This window comes from Sylvia atricapilla, chromosome 14, assembly GCF_009819655.1.
Source record: "Sylvia atricapilla isolate bSylAtr1 chromosome 14, bSylAtr1.pri, whole genome shotgun sequence".
In the NCBI taxonomy this organism is placed as follows: domain Eukaryota; kingdom Metazoa; phylum Chordata; class Aves; order Passeriformes; family Sylviidae; genus Sylvia; species Sylvia atricapilla.
Genome location: NC_089153.1, coordinates 7,839,716 through 7,857,541, shown reverse-complemented (window position 1 = coordinate 7,857,541; position 17,826 = coordinate 7,839,716). Strand labels below are relative to the sequence as shown.

The window sequence follows — 17,826 nt, the reverse complement described above, 5'->3', positions numbered from 1 at the left end:
CCTTACTCTACTGCAGCAGCTGGTTGGGGAAGTTTTGCATTTCCCTATGGTATTTTAATATACAGGTAGTGTTGGCTGATTCCAGTCTTTCATTAATCAATAACCCAAATTCTGACCTTGGTAACTGACTCCAGCAACTGGACTGATGTGCTGCTTGTCACAGGAATAAAGTAGAAAATGCTGTATAGACTGTAGTGGTTTGGTTAAATTCTTCCTAACAGTGTCTTGAGCTCTAGGGGTTGCTTCATTTTTCCTGCATTTTCTCACCTCTTTATTTAGGATTTTAATTTACAAATGCAGAAGGGAGCTGACCAATGTCACCGGGTCAGAGAATAGTACTGAAATAGTGTTGTCAGCTTTTCCAAGGAGAGAAATCCAAAGCTTGGGGCAGGTTCAGTGTCACTCCAGTTTAGGAGGTTGACAAGCCCTGGGCAGGCACGTTTAAAATGCAATGTGTGATTTGAGGCTATTGCCAAAGTCGAGAATCTGGATTTTACAAGCCTCACTGCACATCACAGAACAGCCTTGACATGAGCAAATACACATCAGGGGAGTACATGTAATAGCCAGTCCTCCTTGCCCAAAAACATTACCTGATGTGTTAGGCTTACAGCCTTTTTGAAATATTCATTGCAAACATGAGTAAGTTGTAAAACGTAGTACAGATATTTTTCTTTGTAAACCTTATATTTAGGAACTGGAACATTGAGAAGTAGCTTGTTTTGTGTGTGTTGTAGAAGAATGATCTGATAACCACAGGAATCTGAGGCAAAACACATTTAGCTGCAACTTCCTTGTTAGGAATTTGCCAGTATAAACATCTCTGTCTCATAAGGCTCTTCCTGTAAACAGCTTCAGAAAATACCCTGAAATGTAAGATACGTGCTTGTCTGATACATGATTTAGTCTGGGAATTCCAGTCCTAAAGTGCAGTGTCCATTTAACATCTGATTTAGCTGTAATTTCTTACCCATTGTTGTATCAAAGTATGTGCCTTGAAAGAGAGACTTTTGTTCTTGAATATTGAAATATTTTTTTTTATGTTTACTAAAGTTCTTTGTGAGGTTTTCTGTTGTTACTGTTGGTTTGGGATTTTTTAAAAATCCAGATTGGGGAATTTCCTGGTTGTGACTAATGCTACAAAACTCCATGACAATCACTTTGTCTCAAAAGAAAGGTTTTTTCCCTTGCTTATGTTTTTTAAAAACATAAAGTCTGAGTCAGAAATGTGGAACATAACTGATACAGCAGACTGAGTTATTTTGTACTTACTGTTTTATCTTACTCTTCAAGTTCAGCTCTAAGCCAAGGATCTTGTTCTAGTGGGTAGGCAGAATACAGTTAACAGCCATCTCCAAAAGAAACTGAGGGAATATTTTAATAAACAAGATACAGATAAAAGGACCTGATACAATCATGGGCATATCTTAAGAGTGGCATCCATGCTGGCAACAGTTAAGATTTGCAGCATACAGTGTGACTAAAGATACACCTGCAGAATAGGGAGAAAGGACAGAATTGACCTTTGGAAGAGGAATTGTGATAAACCTGAGAGCTTGTGCTGTGGAGGAGGAAGATGAAACAGACTTTGCCATTCAGACTGACCTCAACCTGGGAAATCCTGCATGGTTTGGGTGCCTATCACCTGTATCACAGCAGCAACACATGCTATAGTTACCTGGTTAGGGAGGATAGGATTCCCTGTAACCAGAGAACAGTCACACTGCTGTATCTTCACCAAGAAAAAATAGCATATGGCCTTGGGGACAAGGATCCCTTCCTTTCCAGCTCACAGGCTGACTCCTGTCTCATCTCAGGTATGTCAGATAATCCTGTGACTTCGGTTTAATTGCTTGCAAGTGGAAATGCCATTAACTCAAAAGGTACCACAACTAATTGTGGGATTGTGGTATTTGTGCTCCACAGCCAACAATGGTTAGAATCTCTTGACTCTCCTGACAGTGAATGTAATGCTCCCATAAGCATCGTTTAATACTTCATCTTCCACAATGAGGCAACTTTGGCTGACTTCTGACACTATTTTGTGAAGAGATATTAACTCCTCCTCCCTTTCCGAGTGAGCCTCTGGGGCGGGTGGTTACACAGGGAGGAGCTGCATTGCCTGAGGTGCTGGACTGCAATACCTATTTCAGTATTTATAGAACAGAACCTATGGCAGTTATAAATTATTTTCTTAAAACATACAGTCGGCTTAGGACCATAAAGCCTTACTTAGGAAATGCTTTTGGGAGTACCTTAAACTGGTAATGGCCACAGCCTTGTATATAGAAAGATAAATTTCTTCTAAGAATGTAAATATTCATAGCTGTACCTACATTGATTCTTATCCTAGTTTTTTATAGAGAAATGCTTGTTATTTGTAAAATTAAGAATAAAATATCTGGAATTATCTTTAAAATTATATATTCTTTTTTTTTTTATCATCATGTTTAGAAATATATCCTAGTATCTATTGAAAGGCTGTTGGTATGAAGTTTCACTGTTTAACAGCCAGTCTGAGATCTCTTGGACTGTCTGTGCCCTGGATCCTTGTGCAAGAGGTCTCTGTGTACATCCAAATAACAGTCCTGCAGTGTCAGATGCCCAGCAGCCCCGAGCCCAGCAAAAGGTGCCAGCAGCACTTGTGCAACACAGCATCAGGAGGACATGGAGCTGCTGGAATGAATCCAGAAGAAACCCTGCAGATGCTCTGAGGGCTGGAGCCTCTCTGTGCTGGAGCCAGGCTGGGAGACCTGAGGCTGTTCAGCCCGGAGAAGAGGAGGCTCCAGGGAGACCTTAGAGCACCTTCCAGTGCCTGAAGGAGCTCCAGGGGGGTGGGAGAGGGGCTTTGGGCAAGAGCATGGAGTGACGGGATGAGGGGAAATGGCTTCAAACTGACAGAGGGCAGGATTAGATTAGAGATTGAAAAAAAAATTTCAGCTGTGGAGAGACAAGTATCTACTGGAACATGTTGCCTAGAGAAGCTATGGCCCATCTCTGGAGATACTCAAGGCCAGGTTGGATGGGTTTAGAGCAACCTGATCTAGTGGGAGGTGTCCCTGCCCATGGCAGGGGGCGGAATGAGACAAGCTTTAATGTCTCTTCCAACCCAAACCATTCTGTGGTTTCATGTAAAACCCCTGGTGCCTCTAGCAGCCTATGCACTGTGGTTTTTCTTATATTTGGGGTCATTCTTCTGAACAGAGCCTGGGAGCAGCATTCCAGAAATTCTTGTGCAGAAACAAGTGCTTCTGAGAAGAGAGAAAAAAAATAAAAATCTCCCAAATCAGAGAGTGCACTGTGCAGAGCTAGTAGTTTCTGGGCATGGGTGTCCATAGCTGCAGAGAGAGAGTTTTTCTGTCTCACTTGCACTGTAGATCTCTGATATCTTAGGCCAGCAAGTCTTACCTCTGTCACTTGACTGCCTGCCTTCTGACAAACTACAAGTGTACTGGCTCCTAGGTCAGCTTTACTTTGAGGCAATGTAAATAATGAGTGATAAGCAGCAACTGCCCAAGAATGCCAGGTAATTGATTAAATTCCTGGAAAGAAAAAAAAAAAAAAACCTTAAAAGCTTACAGTCATTGAGTAAGCATTTCTGGTAGTAGCTGTCGCCTCTTGGAGTGAGTAGCTGTGCAGGAGGGATATTGCAGACCAGCTGAGGATGTTCCTTGTTCCTGTAAAGCACTTCTGAGTCAAGTCCCAGCTTTTCTCCCCTTGGCTGTGTCAGTGTTGACTCTTTGCTAGAATTGAGGCTTCTTAAAGTATCTTAATTGTGACCATCTGGAGGGTTCTTTGCCCCTGGGGAGAACCAACCTAATTTTCTTTTGAGTTATTATTTATTAATTGTTCTTAGCCATAAGAACTCTTCAGTACTCCAATAGCTTTATCCAAGCCTCCAGAGTTCATGTAGCTCTTGCTCTCAACTGCAGAGAGGAGCTCTCCTGTTATGGGACTGCTGCTTTCCCATGAAGAAAGTCACTACCACCATCCCAAGTGCCTCCACTTCAAGTCCCAAGAGGTGAATGACCTTGTGGGAGCTGGATCTGCCATATCTTCAGGAACTCATAGAATCGTTCAGTGGGAAAAGCCCTCTAGAATCATCGAGTCCGATCATTTCCCCAGAACTGCCAAGCCCGCCACTAAACCCGGTTCCCAAGTGCCACATTTACATGTCTGCTAAACCCCTCTGGTCCCTCCGGTGAGGAACCGAAGTGCTCCTTCACTTGTCCCACTCCAGGTCAGGGGAATATTGCGATCGAGCATCTGGGGAAGAGAGAAACCCGCTGTGTAAGAGGCAGACGGGGCGAGTCGCTTTGCTCGCAGCCCAGGCGTGCTCCCGGCTCCCCCCGCTCCTCCCGGGCTCCCCCCGCTGCTGCTCCCCCAGACCTTTCCCCGAGGGCGGCCGGCAGCCGGGGCCGCCCCTCCTCGGCCGGGAAAGGGAAAGCGAAAGCGGCGCAGTGTCACAGGGAGCGGGGCCGCAGCCGGAGCGCTGAGGTGAGCCGTGTCACACAGAGCCGGGAGGTGAGCGGGCCGGGAGCGGAGCGGGCCGCCCGGGAATGTGCCCAGCCCGGGAATGTGCCCACCTCGGGAAAGTGCCCACCTCGGGAAAGTGCCCACCCTGGGAATGTGCCCACCTCGGGAAAGTGGCCACCCTGGGAATGTGCCCACCTCGGGAAAGTGCCCACCTCGGGAAAGTGCCCACCCTGGGAATGTGCCCACCCTGGGAATGTGCCCACCCTGGGAATGTGCCCACCTCGGGAAAGTGCCCACCCTGGGAATGTGCCCACCCTGGGAAGGTGCCCACCCTGGGAAGGTGCCCACGTCGGGAAGCAGCCCACCCTGGGAAGGTGCCCACCTCGGGAAGCAGCCCACCCTGGGAAGGTGCCCACCCCGGGAAGCAGCCCACCCTGGGAATGTGCCCACCCTGGGAATGTGCCCACCCCGGGAAGCAGCCCACCCTGGGAATGTGCCCACCCCGGGAAGCAGCCCACCCTGGGAAGGTGCCCAGGGTGCTGGCAGCGGGGACAGAGGGAGGGGCTGCGGGCGAGTCTCTTCCTTGACCCTCGGCGCTCCCCTTCTCCTCATCCTCCTCATCCTCTCCTCTTCCTCCTCCCTGCCATGAGCAGGTGCGAGCTCGGGTTAATGGTTCCATTGCTCGGGATAATGGTTCCATTTCAAAGTAAAAAATACCTAAAAACCTTTTCTTTCTAGATATATTACCTCCACAAACTGTACCAGTTTCTGATTATGACGTAGCTCTACAGTGGATGCTCTGGAACATTCCTTAAGAAATGACACCAGGCAGAAACAGAAAGGGCTGGGCAATGCAAGGCCCTGGAGGAAAGCAGTGGGCAGGTCATGGGTAGGGCATGGACATGCAAGGGAATGCAAGGCTAGGGAGGGTTAGCAGGACAAGGCAAGGAAATTGTTGGGGTGCCAAGGCAAGGCAAGGCAGGTGACAGGTACATGGGACGATTACTGGTACACAACACTGGCCAGGACTGACTGCTCTGGCCTTGATCTCACATTGGTGAGCTCTAATCTGCACCTCAAATACTTTGGCTACCTGCTTTTCTTTGGCTGAAAAAGAACTGCCATTCTGGTCCCAGAGGCCAAGGGTGAAATGTGAATGGCCTGTCCAAAATTTAACACATACAGGCACTGGTCCCAGACATAAGCTGCCCAGAAAGACGGGTCTGTCTGCATGGGACCTCCCCTGCATTTCTTCTCACATGTTTCTGAAACACTGGGGATACATGGGAGCCTTTGGAGTCCTATTAGGAGTAGGCAGGGCAGGTCAAGACCGTGAAATGTCACAAAAAAGGGATCTTGAATTCCAGGTGGGGGAGGAGTGAGGAAGGTAATGCAAGGCAAAGAAGGAGTTTGATAGCAAGGCAAGGTAAGGGAGAGGTAGAATTACATTCTTTCTGTTTCTCAGAGTCTGGATTTTCCGTGTAGCTCTCACTCAGCAAAATGTGCCAGGAGAGATGCACTTGCTGGATTTGTTGTTCTGTGGCCAAGACTTTCAACACAGCACCACAATCTGCAGTGAGAAGGGGACGTGAAGAACATGGGTTTGTCCTGGGACATTTTTCTGTGCAAGACATCTCTCCAGATTTTTAGTCCTTGTGAAGCTGTGATGTGGAACTTTGAGCTGAGAAGGACCGTGAAGAGAACATGTCAATCTGACGGTGCTTTACACTTCAGGAAGGAAAGCAGACCTTGAATGTGGTGCAAATAAAAGTTTCCACAACTTTCAGGGTCAAGCTCCAAGCAAGCTTGTTGTCCTGGCACAGTTCTCTGTGTGAGATGTGGCTGAGAAGCTTTCCATTTGGATTCAGACAGCAAGAGGGGCAGAAAGCAGTGGTACATAGCGTTGAGTAGGTAAGTGCCTGGCCCGAGTGTCTTTGAGCAGAAGCAGTGCCCTAGAGTGCTTTGCTGCTGGCAGTGGTCTGTGTGAGAAGTAGATGGCGATTTGCCTCTGGGAGAATGAAAGTACAACAGGGTGAAAAGGTGGAGAATGAAGCTGTAGAGCACCAGGCTGGTGTGTGCAGTGTACAGGCTGCCAGAGGAGTGGCACTTGCCTTCCTAATTCACATAGGCAATTGTTAAGCTGTTAAGCAGTAAGTTCAAGAACAGCTACTTGTGCAGCCACCTATTCCTCTTCCAGCTCCGTGTGAAAATAATTGCCCTTACGTTTAGGCACTGAGATCCAGACAACATGATGGTAGATGCAGCAGAGCACGGATATACACAGTGCACTAGTGAGTTTGATGTGGTTTACGTGCAGCAAGCTGAAGGTGTAGCCCAGCAGCAGCTTTGCCTTCTAGAAGCTATTTGATGAGGGCTGCTGCTGGATGTTTGTAGTGGAGCTGCAAGCGTGAAAAATGAGACAGTCAGTATATGTGAGAAGGAATGTGCATAGCCTCAGTATGCTCCGCACAATTTAAATGCAACTAGGGGAAATAGCTACTTTAGGAACATCTTTTGTCATGCGATGTACTTCTCTGTGAGCTGTGGCTGCTTGGACTCAGCAACACTGCAGCCGTGTGAAAGTGATTGTGCCGTGAATATCAGATTTCTCTGGGAAAAGGGAAGGTTAGCAAATGCCTTGTCTCCTGGCAGATCTTTCAGTCTGAACTGCAGTTAGAAACACTTTGCTTTAGCCATGGACTGTCACTTAGAGTGACTGTGCTGATGCTCTATATATAGCTGAGAAGGGAAGTGTGAATCACTAGTGTTTTTCTTCTAGTTTACAAACTACAAAGGCACTATGAAGACCAGCACTGGCTTTTTATTGTGACTTTTTCTTTGTGAGCAGCTGCTGGACGCTTTGAAGGCGTTTGGGATCTGCGAGAGTGAGAGCATAGCATAGAGCACACAGAGCTGGGGAGAAAGTGCATGTATCTGGGGATGTGGATGCAGTTCAGAGGGTGCAAGTTACGTGTTGAACAGCTGATTGCACAGAAAAGGTTCTAAAAGGAAGGGGCCATGCTGCAATTGCCTTTTCTCTTGCAGCTGATAAATCGCACAGCCAACAATGAACCGATTGCTCTTTGTTCCCCTCTACGTGCGGGATCCCATTCTGTCAGTCTCCTAGAGCCAGGATGCACAGCGGAGCCCTTGCAGGAACTGCTCTCACACGAAAGGGGCCGGGCCAGGGAAGCGCTCGACTTTTTCCTGGGCACCGTCAGCGCTCATCAAAACAACCACGCGATGCCGCTGCCGACCCGCAAAGAGGGAAACGAACCGAGCCCAGCTCGACACCAGCCCGACTGCAGAGCCAAGCTGTAAACGTCCCTGCTCTCAAATCTTCTGTGCCGGCACAAAAAGATTTCACTGATCTTCCCCTCCAACACTGGGGTTACATGCCTTCCTCCCGTGAAAAATCATGGCCATTCTCGTTCAGGAGCTTAGCAAGCAGAAGTTACACACCATGTCCAGTATTGAACACGTCCAACAATTCCTCCTACACGAAGGGGCCCAGCCCAGTCTTGCTGGACTATACCTTCCCACGGTACCTTAACATCTGCCCTACCAACACTGGCACTAAATCTTTTACTTCCCAAGGAAAGGCACTCCGAGTCTCCTGGCCACACCTTGCCTTCAGTATCTTGCCTAGTTTTTCCTGACCTACTCTTGGTTTGCTTGCCTTGCCTGCATCTGCCTTGCCTCACCCTACCTACTGCTTCCTTGTTTTGCTTTGCCTTGCCCAGCACTCTTGACCTTGCCTTCCATGCAGGCAAGGCAGTGCAAACCAAGTGTAGGCAATTGTAGACAGGGAGAGGTAGGCAAGGCCAGAGGAGTGAGGAGGAGGCAAACCAAGTTGTAGGAAAGAGCAGGCACAGAAGTTCTAGGCAGGGCTGGGCACAGGAAGGTAAGCCCAGTGATGGGTAAGCCAGGCAGAAACAGGAAGGGCTTGGCAGTGCAAGGCCCTGGAGGAAAGCAGTCGGCAGTTCAAGGGTGGGGCATGGACATGCAAGTAAATGCAGGAGTAGGGGGGGTTAGCAGGGCAAGGGAAGCCAACCATTGGGATTTCCAAGGCAAGGCAAATGAGATATGCCTTCAAGGATTGCTGGTGGACAGAATGCTCTGTGTCTGCCTTCATCCGACATGGGCTGTCTCTAATTTGCACCTAGAACTCTTGGGCTATCTGCTTTCCCATGTATGCAGAAGAACTGTCATTCTGATCCTGGAGCTGAAGGATGAAAAGTGAATTTCGTGTCCAAAATTCAAAACATGCGAGAATAGGTGCTGGAACAAAGCTGCCAGGACAGATGGATGTGCTTGCATGTGACCTCCTCTGAGCTTCCTCTCACAGGCTCCTGAAACTTTGGAGGACCAGAAGGCCTTGAGAGTCCTAGGAGGAGCAGGCAGGGCAAGTTGAAGAAATCCCCCTGAAAAAGGGGTCTTGAATTCCAGGTGAGGGAGGGGTGAGCAAGTCAATGCAAGGAACTGGATTGGAAAGAAGGGCATGGATGGGTCAGGAAAGTAAAGGAAAGGAATGGTAAGAAAGTGCAAGGTTGAGTGGGAAAGGCAAAGCAATATAACGGGGGGGTAGGCAACACAATGGGTGTCGTAGAGGAAAAGTCTATGCACAGCAAGGCCAAGAGAAAAGTGGTAGAGAAGTCAAGGGAGATGGGTGAGTGCAGCTGAGAAATAAAGGAAGTGCATAGCTCCAGTGTGTAGGTGTGTGTGTGTGAAGATTGAAGGATGTAAAGGGAAGAAAGCTGTCATTTGCAGGGTGAAATGCAATGCAAATAAAGAAACGTTCCTCCTGGCATATCTGTGTGTGCGAGATGTCAGTTTAGACTCAGTTTAGGTTCAGACTGCCAGCAGGACACAGAAAGTGACGGGGCCAACAACTGAGCAGGGAACATGTAACATCAGTGTGTTTCCACAGCAGCACTTCCTCTGTGCGAGGAGGAGATGGACACGGGGGACTCCAGCAATAGGACACTAACACTACCCTCAGCTGAGAAGCAAAGAGCAGAGCTCCAGTGCATGCTCTGCAGAGGAGAGGCTGCAAGGGAAAGGGTCAGCGAAAGCTTTCTGTCCTTCACACTGAGCTGTGTGCAGTGGAACTGCTGGTTGCTTTCCCTAAGGACTCAGTGACACTGAGAGGATGTGCTTTTCCATACAGCTGAGAAGGAAAGTGGGAATCACCTGTACGTGTGGCAGAGTTTGTGGGGCACAAGGGGAAGGTGAAGGCCAGGCCTGGCTTTTGGCTGTGGGACTTGCTGCAAGGAAGCAGCTGCTGGATGTTGTAAACTTTTTGGGATCTGCCAGAGTAAAAGACTATGCTGGTGCCTAATTAAACTAATGACTGTTGATCATCTGGCTGAATCTATGGCATAAACCAGGACTGGGATTTTGCCCCTTTCACCCTAGTTTTTTCAACTTTTTCATTGAGCAGCCTTTTTGAGGATACTGTGAAATGCCTTGCCTTGAAAACTAGAAGTGCCTTGGTTCACCCTCTAAGAAACATGGAAAACAACTAAAGTCAGTTCCAGCGTTGCCCTGAGCAGATCTGGTGTTTCAGTACTTGAAATTACCATTGCAAACATTTGCAAGAATCACCGTTTTATTATGCAAACATGTGAAATACAGTAGCAACTTAATCTTATTTTCATTGGAGTAATTGGAAATTCTGCTATTTACTAAAATAGGAAACAGATCAAACAGAAGAAGCTTAATAATCCAAGCTCACCCACCATTGTACAAATAGCACTTGATTAATTCCAGGTACCGTTGTGACACACAGAATGGCTCTGCTCAGGAAAATGGAGGTCTCGTTCTTCACAGAGGCAGAAAACCTTTCTACCACAAAAACTCAGGGAGTAATCCCTCATGCCTCAGTGTACCACTGCTGGTCAAAGAGCTACGCCATGGGTCTCTGTGTCCATGGTACCCACAGAACTCCCCACCTTACAGACACACAAGTCAAGCCCACCATAAATGCAGTTCTCCAGACAGCTCACTGAAACCAGTGACTCTCTATAGCTCTGAGTTCACAGCAGGGCAGTTCTGTCCACAAATAGATATGGGTTTAATGAATCCAGAACAAAGTTGCATTTTTATAGTCTTTGCCTCTACTAAGATATTTTATGTAACACAGCAAGAATAAATTTGTTTAGACAATGATAAATAACAGAGGAGATACTGTACATTTTGCTGCTATCTTCTGTCAGTATACAATTCTGTATACTCTGTCAATAAATGCTAAATACTTCATCAAGTCTTACTGTGAAGACAGACTGCCAGAATGGTACAGAAATTTTGAATCTTTACAAGACCCTAGTACCATGTGTCTTGGTCAATTTTTATGCAGATCCCTTCTTTCAGCAGAACTTTTTTGCACCATTTGCCCACATTGCTGAACTGAATCCAGTACAAAAGCAGTGAATATAGGAACTGTTCCCATTTAATTTGAATGGTGATAAAAATGCAAATCAAATAAAAGCATTTTATAGCAGCAGGAAGATTTTATATGTAGTTAGCAAATCATAAAAAGATGCATATTTACAGGATTTTAAAAAATATTACATGAAATACAGACAAAAACCATGGTTTAGTAAACTGTAAATATAACTCTCAATCACACAGTATCTTGAAATGTGACATGAGAAAGAACAAGAGGAAATAACAAAAAAAGAAAACCAAAGGAAGTAAAAAATAAAGCACAACCTCTCATCCTTTTCTGCTTACTACAGTATCTTAGAAGTACCTTCGAGTGTCTTAAATAGAAAACTGTGCTAAGAACAATTGTAGAAACTGTGGAAAACTGTGCTATCTAAACATAATAATTTGGTTTGCTTTCATAACAATTAAATCTGCATGCAATGCATAAGGTAAATGTGTGTTTTGCATATTCAAAAACCAATTAAAAACTACTTTCAAATTAAAGGGACTATTTTATTTGTTTTTAATTTCTTGGCTAAATATGGTGTACATTAAAATACTGCAGACATACCTTTCATTATATAAGGTAAGCATTTTGTATGCTTAAAAAAGTAAAGTATTTTAGCATGCTTTTGTTACTAATTTAAATGGTTAGAATATGTGTAAAATATGCTAGTTGTGGACTTAAAATTAATGAATTTTAATTAACTTACTTTGCTGTAAGTAGGCTAAATTACATGAGCTTACACAAAGAAAAAGTATTCTATTCCATGTGCCAGTTCCTAAGTAGATTTATCACAACATGGAAACAGGATACAACATAAAAGGTGAAGCAACATTGTTGATGGCAAAAGGCTTAGCCTGTTTCACACAAATAAGGGAGATAAATTACTATTTTAAAATAAATGTTGCTATTCAGAGCTTTCCTTGAAAAATTTAAGTTACAATCATGACAGTAAAATTCTGAGCAGGCATGAGCTAAGTACCTTCAGAAAAGGGTAGCTCAGGCATTACTTATATTTTATGTAAAAAATATGACTTGGCCTGTGTTTATCACATCTACTCCATTAAAAATCTTACTCTGTCTTATCCTTTTTAGGGATACCAATGCAGGCTGTGAAACTGGATGAAAATGATGATATAAAGAATAATATATTTGAAGAATGGAATAATGGTTAATTTTCCTTTCAACTGCTTTGTTTGCCCTAACTTTTTATGTCCTTTCTATTATCACCATGGTAGCACTGCAAGTGTTCAGTTCTAAGCTGTCCATATTGCCAACTTCTTGACTACCTTCAGAAAACTTCCACTGCTTTCATACAGAAATCACAAGCAGTGGAGGTGACTAAGACTGCAAAAATCTTCTCATTGAAGCCACTCTCCTAGAGCAGGACCGTGTCTTTGACCTACTCCTAACTAGACAACTTTCATCAATTTGGGGGAGTCCCACATTCAGAAGCTGAGCAATGACAGCTGTAAATGACAGATCTAAATGACAAAAAGTACATTGAAGTTATCTTTGGACTCCAGTTTACAGCAATCAAGGAGATTGACTTCACCTTTTTGGGAGGTTTCAAAATACACACTAACTTTAGGACTTGAGTTAAGCCATACTAACCTTTGTTGTGTATGTCTGCATAGGCAGTCTCAGAGGTTTCCATCACTGTGGAAGGAATGTCATTTAACCCATGGTATCATCACTGGATGCTAAGCTGCAGTTACTGCACAGAATCAGCAACACATTGTATAGGGTGGGCTTTTACATTTAAACCCTGAGTAATGTTTCAGAGAGAGGTATTTTGTGTGTGTGTGTGGGGGGGGGGGGGGAATCCAACTCTTAAATAGTTAAAATAATGGCTACACTTTAAAGTAAAAAAAAAAAAAAACAAAAAAAAAACACTAAAACTTTTTCTTTCTAGATGTATTACCAGCACAAACTGTACCAGAATTAATGACACCTTTGATTATGACAGCACAACTCTACTGTGGCTGCTCTTGGCCTGCAATATTCTTGGGGAAATGAAGCCTTCACTAGAAATAAATTAAAAATAGCTGAGACATTGGACTTGAATTGAAAGACTATGTACTAAAGGCCAAACAGTTATGATAGTAATTAGTGAACTCAAGGTTAAATCAATACAGCATAACATAGGTCAAAGATGACTTGTGCCCTGAAGTTCTCACAGCAGACTACACAAACCTCCATTTTTGTGGGTTTGTTCTATCACTTTAGATGTACCTTATACTTATCCTCACAGCATGAGAATGTTTATGACAAGATTGAATGGCCTCATACAACTTTCCAAAAGTTAAGAAGGAGAAACCAGAAAAGAGAGGCAAAACTGCTAACTGCAGATGAAAGAGGGAGGCAGATAAAACAAAAAAAAATAAAAATAATCATTAACCCCCCCCACTATTTCCTGTGAAAAGTAAAGGCACAGACAAGAAAGAACAACTGCAAAACCATCGCCACCAGAAAAGTGCAATTTATCCAGCTTAAGTATTTTGTGGTACAATCCTTGCTGTTTTCTCATGCCAAACAGCTGAACCATTGCAGGTGTCCCTTTTCTCTTTCTGTACTACAGTCAGAAAGATTCCTGTGTCATTGGTGACAAGCTGCAAGTCTCAAAGGTGCCCAGCTGAAAGTGTCCTATATCAACTGATTTGCTGTCCCACTTTAATGTGGCAGGACCTGAACCACTTTCAGTTTCAGCACCTCAGGTTGCACAGCCCTAATATTCTTTGCCCCTTAATGGTTGTGCTCCTTGGCAACTGGCACTTGTAAGGACGTGACACTGTGCAGGGTTTGCACTATTAGATGATACCAAATGAGTCACACCAGCAGATTAACTGGGACACACAGAGCAGAGGGAGGAATGAGAGCACAAGAAGAGAGTATCTGCTTTTTTTTCAATTCTTAAGCAGCAGTGAAACCAGCAACAGCACTAACACCTTTTAACTCAAAATTAGCACAAATCCTCCTGGGGTAATTCTTTCAAAAGACAAAGAGGCCTTTGTGTTCAAAGGAATATTTAGCTTTGGAAAATCAACTAATTTACAAAGGTAACTTCAGGAGGGAGCCACCATTATTATAGTTAACTGTATAACTTTAGCGGGGATCCATCCTTGTGATGCACATTTCAGTCACATTTTTATAAGAAAAGAGGTGTTGCTGAGTGGCTTCAGTGAAAAACATCCTAAATGTCCCCTGAATAGAATTAGGATCCAAAAGAGCAAGCATTTCAGGAAAGCCTGAGATACTGCCAGTAATGAGATCCCTTCTAAGAGGTTCACTTAAGGTACCAAATGCTCCATCCAAATACTGGCAGATTAGTCAGAGAATAAAAGCAATCTTTTTAAATGGTCCTTTGGGAGGGTGAGGCTTGCAGGGAATTTGGTACTTTCTGGTATTTTTCCTACATTCCAAGAAAGAGTCTTAAATACCGAAGTGAGCTATGGAAGACAAAGTCATTGTGAATGTGAAAGTCCAGTGCATGGCAGTCTCAAAGAGGAACCCATCAAAGCCCTTTAAATCCCAACACACAAGCTGTGAGTTGGCAGTGTATGCCAGCTTTTACCAAATCACAGCAAAATGCAGAACACAAAAAGAGGCCATTGGGTCAATTATAAGCAGTATGAAAGAGGAAAGCATAGGCACAAGTGCATGAGCATATGCAAATAGAGTACTATACCCTAGTCAGATATTATCTAGAGATTATTTCGCTGCTACACTACAAATTAAATTAAAGATGTTAAAAAGGAATTTAAATAATACATGTTTTGGAAATGGAGAATACCTTTTCGAGTATTTAGGTGTCCTCAAAGATGTTGGCAGGAATAATTTCTCCTTTTTACGTGTAACACATTGGTTCACATATGCCATTATAACGTGCTCCTTTCAAGCATATGGTTCACATATGCTCTTTTCAAGCTGAGTGTTATACTAAGGATACAGCAAAAGTCAAATTTAAGGCAGTAAACTGGAAGAAACTCTCTTTTATAGTGCATAAAATGCACCTCTGGAGTTTTCAGTTCTTTTCTGTGGTGTTACAAATACCTTTATAAAAGATATCATGGCTAATGAGCTAAAAAAAACCCTAAGAAAATACCCCCCCCAAAAAAAACAAACACCTCCCAAAAAACAAACAACCAAACAAACAAAAAAAACCACCCAACCCCCCCAAACAAAACAAAACCAAACCCAACCAAAAAACCCAGTGGCTGTGGTATGTTTATTTCATGTTTGTGGTTAATATTTCCCAGGCTGCCTCAAGGTGAGGGTAAGTTCAGTCATCACACTGCCGCTTGCCAGCGTCTGCTGGTGTTTCTAAATTACTCTGATAAAAGATTGTGAAAAATGAACCTGTGGTAAATTGCATCATCCTTGTTATGTGTTTCAGATGGGGACACAACACAGAACCCGTGTCTGTGGGGGGGTTGCCCAGCACCCACCACGGTGGGTGCAATCCAATGTGCTCTGCTGTGATTTACCCAAATGTCTCTGCATTTCCAGCTGTGCTGCTTTCCTCCTTTGCACTAGAAGTCTTGCATTAGCTCATGGTTATGGAGACACCAGATTTCTCTTCCATGGAAGGTAAAAAGCTGCTCTGTGTGGAGGCCCCCAGCCACTGACCACAGGACCCACAACAGCTCCCAGTGTTACAGTGGTGTGAGGCTTTGGATGGGAGACTTTGAAGTGTTCAGAGCCTGGTTGGCTCTGAATCAACCTGGTCTAGTGGAAGGTGTCCCTCCCCGAGGTGGTCTTTAAGGTCTCTTCCAGCCCAAACCATTCTGTGGTCCTACGAAGCAGCTGATAGGTGAACATGTGAGTTAAAAATTGGTACTGAGGAAACACTTGCAATAAAACAGCCTCTCTGAACATGGCTTTAAACCAAGTACATCACCACAAGTTACTGCAGGAAGAAGTGGGGAATCCCTGCTTGGCAGTGTTGTTAGAAATTAGACCAAGCCCAGCCTCTGTGGGTGTAGCTGGATTTGCTGGCTGTTGTGGTGCTGGGGTATATTTATGTGATTTGTTTATATGTAAATATAAGAAAGCAGAAACATAAACCCTCCTGTGTATTTGGCTATTGTAAAATAAAGCCACACAACCACATATTTTGGGGGAGATGATGCAGATGCTAGAAGCATATCAAGCACAAGTGTCCCTGCTGGCAGCCTGCTGTTTTTGCATGAGAGGGAAAATTCTCTCTCAAATAAGAAGTGCCTCATAAATCAGTCCCCACATGATGAGGTTTCCATCAGCCCCATATCCTGGGCGAGATCTGGGGTCTGGCTCCAGCCACCTCTCACTTTCCCACCCACGATAAAGCAGGAATGATTGTGCATGAAAGGAGGTGCCTGGATGTGAAACCAGCTGAGAAATATCCCAGTCACTTCTCTTTTCCCATCAGATGTTACTTCAGTTCCCGTTTCCCAATATTGCCTCTCACCGTCCCCAAGCCCTCTCCCCAATTGCTTGTCAAGGATTCCTGAGCCTTGGACAAAGACATACTTGAGCTATTAAAATGAATCTTTCGGGTTCCTATTCCATTTTTTTCTTCAAAAGGGTGTTTACTGTCCTTTCTACATAATTTTTCTCTCTTTTATGACTACAAGCAATACAAGCTGGAGTAAGACATTTACACCATGCTATCTGCAGGGCTCTGGCCACAGTTCTTAAAGGGGTTCTCCACCTTAAAAGATGACCCTATGGAAGTGCTGGGTGTGTGGTACAGGGCTCCTGAACACTCAGCCAGTCCCACAGCAGCCTGATCACGAGCGACTGTCCGCAAAAGCCCCACTGACTTCTGCAGTTATTATTTTCAGAGCTGTAAGGAAAAGGAAATAGGAAGTAAAGCTGCTGCAATGCATTTTTGCATGCTTCGGTGTGGTGCCGTTTACTTTGTGAAAGTTTTTTTTTTTTTTAATTTCCATTTGCATTTGAATGTTGTAACCAGCAGCTGCAGCTCTTCAGCTGAGCTCAGCGCTGGGGTTTTCCACGGTGCAATTGACCCAGGGGCACTTCTCGGTGGCTGCATCCTGCCATCAGCCAGGGCTTTGCAGTGATGTTATTTAGCACAGGGGGAAGGGAAAAGAGCCAATAGATCCATTTATCTGGAAGCAGGGCTCCCAAGGGCAGGCTGGGAGCTGGCAGCACATCAGCTCCTCTCTGCAAAGGTACTCTGATGTAATTTGAAATTTTTATTGCTTGTTACACCAGGGTAGAAGTGCTTGAGAGATACCAGAAGTGCAGTCCTGATAGTGGGAATGCACTGGTTTGCTGATATCCTGGGGTTGGAGAGAAGACCCCAAACTAGTTTACTGGGACACTGGAGAAGAATTAAGGGCAGGTAGACCCAGACCCTGTAGTTTTAATAACTCTAGATCAGGTGATTCCATCAAAGGAAGTTTGAATCTTTTTTGAACTGCAAATGGCTTAAAGCTGCTGCAACCATTCTTGACTTTAATTCTGTTTTATCCTCTGAAGATCTAAAGCCACTAAAACAGTGGCTTCCATGCAATGGGTGCTGTGGGCTGTCATGGGTTGGCATGAATCAAACTAATTTAGGAGCAGTACTGAGTGCTCTGAAAAGTAGAGGAAAACAAGGAAAACATTCTGGTGGAGCTGCCTGCACAGATGTGTCTCTGGCACAGTAAGTGTTGCATTTTCAAAATGAAAGTTTTTGGTTTGGTTACATTTTTTTTTGTTTGGTTTTTTTGCTTGTTGGTTTTTTGTTTTTTTTGGGTTGGTGGTTTTTTTTTTTTTTTCATTCATAGTGGAAGTCAAATTCTACTGGTTCTCAACTTTTCTATTTTTGTTTCTTCCATATTTCCAGCTTTCCCTGTCTTTCACTGCACATTGTTTTTATTTTTTCTGTGCTTATTTTTCCTGTTCCTCTGTTCCAATGGAGCATGAGG

At 44.3% G+C, this 17,826-nt stretch overlaps 1 long non-coding RNA gene across 1 annotated transcript; it reads left to right on the top strand.

Annotated features, from left to right (window-relative positions):
• The first annotated feature begins 4,219 nt into the window (after positions 1 to 4,219).
• LOC136367412 (uncharacterized) lies at positions 4,220 to 11,409 on the top strand. The gene is made up of 3 exons (XR_010744690.1): positions 4,220 to 4,497; positions 5,942 to 6,387; positions 9,407 to 11,409. It is a non-coding gene; the product is annotated as an uncharacterized lncRNA (long non-coding RNA).
• Positions 11,410 to 17,826: the final 6,417 nt, after the last annotated feature.